At 30.1% G+C, this 4,111-nt stretch overlaps 1 pseudogene; it reads right to left on the reverse strand.

Moving 5' to 3' along the window:
• Positions 1-2,609: 2,609 nt before the first annotated feature.
• LOC118654927 lies at positions 2,610-2,776 on the reverse strand (annotated as a pseudogene).
• Between the last annotated feature and the right edge of the window lie 1,335 nt (positions 2,777-4,111).

Consider the following 4,111-nt stretch of genomic DNA (forward strand, 5'->3'; position numbering starts at 1 on the left):
GTTATAAAATGCTTTCAACATTTATAGATTCAGTATGCATAACAAGAATATCACAAAAAGAGAGAAAGGGAATAGAGATAGGAGTATCATTTCTATATCTCACTGTGTTCAAGTCAGTATACATATTAAAGTGATTCTGATAATTTAGGATGCCTGTGGTAAATTCTAAAACAACCAATAAGAAAATAACTTAAAATTTAGTTAAAAACATTAAGTAAATTAAAATGTTGCATTAGTTCCCTCTCACCACTGCTTTTCAACATCATACTAGATGTGCTAGTGAATTCACTAAGATAAGAAAAGACAATGAAGGATATAAATATTAGGAAGGAATAAATAAAACTGTTCACAGATGACATAATTACTTGTAGAAAATCTGAAATAATTGAAAAAAATATTTTCTGTAATTAATAAGTGGTTATATCAATGTTGTAGGTACAAGTTAGTATACACAAGTCGATCGCTTTTTATATACCAGCGATAGACAGGTGGAATCTGAGGTTAAAAAGATAATACCATTTACATTAACACTCTCAAAAAGTAAGTACTTAGTTATAAATATAACAAAATATGTGCAAGATCTATAAGAGAGAAACTACAAAATTCTGATGAACAAAATAAAAATGAATTAAATAAATGGAGAGATATTCCATGTTCATGTATAGTCCAAACTTAATATTGTCAAGATCTCATTTCTTCATAACTTGATCTATGGAAACAATGAAATTCCAGTCAAAATCTCAGCAAGTTATTTTGTGGATATTGACAAACTAATTCTAAAGTTGATATAGAGAGAATATTGAAGGAGAAAAACAAAGTTGGAAGGCAGACATTACCTGATTTCAATACTTACTGTAAAGCTATCAAGACAGTGTAGTATTGGCAAAACACTAGACAACTAGATCAATGGAACAGAATAGAGAGCCAGATACAGACCTACGTAAATATTGTCAACAGATATTTGACACAGGAGCAAAGGTAATACAATGGAGCAAAGATAGCCTTTCAACAAATAGTGCTGAAAGAATTGGACACCCACATGCAAAAAAAAAATAATAATAATAAATGGAGACACAGACATACCTTTCACAGAAATGTACCCCAAGTGGGCCAACAGACCTAAATGCAAAATGCAAAACTATGAAATTCCTAGATTATAACATAGGAAAAAACTTAGAACCACAAGAAACCTTGAGTGGCAAAACCAATATTAGAATTAATAGGCATTAAAACAAGTAAGTGTTACCAGAGGAAAAAAGGGACGTGTTGTAATGACAAAAGAGTCAATCCATCTCAAAGTTATGACAGTTTTAATCATATATGCACCTAACAATAGAGCACCATAGTACACGAAGCAAAACTGATAGAAATGAAGGGGAAAGTAGATTATTCAACAATTAGAGCTGGAAACTTCAATATTCCACTTTCATTAATGGATAGAACAACTAGGGAGAAAACAACAAGGAAACTGATGTTAACAACATTATCAATTAACTAGGTCTGGAAGATATCTATAGAGCCCTTCCCCTAACAAAAGCTGAAAGTACTTTATTTTTTTAAAAAAAAATATATTTATTGTTGAAAGTTTTACATATGTCTCTTTTTCCCCCATTGACCTCTCCCTGACCACTCCCATCCCCCAGCACATGCCCCAAACCATGAAAGTACTTTATTGTTAATTGTATATGGAACATTCTGCAGATAGATCCTACGCTGTTATAAAACCAACTTTAATACATTTAAATGGATAGAAATAATGCAATGTATGTTCTCTGACTACTCTAATTTATTGAAATTAGACTGCAATAACAAAAAGAAATTTGAGACACTCATAAATATATGGAAATAAAACAGTATACTCCTAAATAACCAGTAGGTCAAAGAAGAAACCATAAGGAAATTAAAAGTTCTTTCAGATGAATGAAAATGGAGACACAACATACTAAAATTTCTGGGATGCAGCTAAAACAGTGCTTAGAGAGAAAGTTTATAGCCATAAATGCCTATATTAAAAAATAGTATTATCTCAAATAAATATTCCTAATTTTTCCACCTTAAGACATTGGAGGGTGGGGGGAGACTAAACTGAACCTAAAGAGAGCAGAAGGAAGGAAATAATAAAGATTAAATTCCAGATACTAATGATACACTGAATAGAAAAAAAAAGAGAGAAAATCAATGACTGTTTTGTGAATGTTGGGTGCATCTGTTTCCATACTTTTAATATCCTTGTTTTCAGATACAAATACCATAGCTGATGTCCTTGTTACCTGGATTTCTATATCACATTCTTGTCAGAAATGAGCATGGCAGATTTTCTCATTGAATTTAGGTTCCCAGCATGTATTCTAGGATGTGGCTTCTTTATGTCAAATCCTTTATTTGCTTACCGTCCTCCAGATATTTGTTAAAAATCACTTTTTTTTTGGTGGTTCCCTCCCATTCTGTTTGTTGTTGTTTATTTTTTTAAAATTCTTATTAGCTCACTAGTTTCCTAAGAGGGAATATATATAAAGGCATACAATTGCCATTGTGAACTTGAAATCCCAACTTCTTTAATTGTACATTGTATCATTATAAAATGAATATTCATCAATTTCATAGGTATAAATTAGTAACTAGTACTTTAAATATGAACTTATACTTAGTTTCAGGCATTTTTGTGTTAACTAACCTGTTGGTTTTGCTTCTGATACATCTGTTACTGGGTAAGACATTTTTAAACTGATAAGAACAGATACTACACTTGATCTTAGCCAAAAGGCCGAGAAGCGATAAGACATTTTTATAAAATGCAATGCTTAAATAGATTAAAGCCTGCCTATGATTTAGAGATGTGTACATGTTACTGAATTGAGTTTCCTACCACATATGTTATGGAATTTAAAGGTTAAACATTTATATCACTTATTAAGATGTTATGTGTTTAAAGGTTAAAATTTAAAAGTTGATTTATCTTTTAAAATTATACATATTTTCAGTTTTAATAATTTAAATGTTGCTATGCCACTGCCAGCATTTTTCATAAAATAACATTTTAAATATTTTTGTACTTTTATATGAACGTGTCTACTTACATCTTAAAGTATTTTAATAAAAATAAATTTGAAAAAGAATGACTATGTTTACTTCTAGGCTTCAATATCAACCTAGTTTATTTTACAAGAGAAAAACAGTACCAAATTGTATTTGTATTGATCAATTCTACACAGTTATAAATATAGTATTTCCCATATCTACAACTCAAAATTCACTCACTTAAAGGGTCTGAAAATATAATCTCTACTATACTAAAAAGTATATCCAAATATAAATCATTTTTGCTCCAAATGGTGACAACAGAAAGCTCCTATCTGCCATATGATCAGATTACACTTGCTATGTAACAGCATCATCACTAAATAATATAAAAGAAGAAACAGACCAATGGTGGTTTATTTGCTAATTTTAAAATACACAATCTGCAAATTGGATGAATAATGACCCATAAGTATAAATAGGTATTGCCATGTTGACAAAAATTATATAATTAAAACCTGTTAACTTTGATATTAAATTTCAGGAATGCTTAACTAATTTATGGTATGTTGCCATTTAAATTGTCTTTATTCATCATTGATATCCACCTCTCTGTCTTTCTTCCTCCTGGGAGGAAGTTTAAGATAAAGAGCCAGAATGGTGGACTTGAATCTCAGTCTGCCACTAACTGGTATGACTTTTATTTGGCGTTTTTTGCTTAATTTACTTAACTTTTCCTGTCTGAGTTTTGGGTTTCATATATATTAAATTAAAATGTAATGATTAGCCTCCCCAGCTCAGAAAGATTTTGGATGATTACATGTTTTGCCTTATAGGAAAGGATTTAAAAAATTATAATTTCTAATCTGAAAAAAAATTTGCAGAAGAGTAGAGATAAATATACAGCAAAAGGCTTAATGATAGGAAAGGACATCCTTTCAATGTCATGTATCTAGCTTCAGTGAAGTTTAAGAATCTTACATTTAATTACTTATATTTATATGAATGGTTCATTATATAACTTTAAGGTCAAAACCATTAATCTTATCTTTATTCCAAGATAATAGCCAATCACAGATAAAATTTCACAGCT

Source organism: Myotis myotis, unplaced genomic scaffold (assembly GCF_014108235.1).
Source record: "Myotis myotis isolate mMyoMyo1 unplaced genomic scaffold, mMyoMyo1.p scaffold_m19_p_4, whole genome shotgun sequence".
Taxonomy (NCBI): Eukaryota; Metazoa; Chordata; class Mammalia; order Chiroptera; family Vespertilionidae; genus Myotis; species Myotis myotis.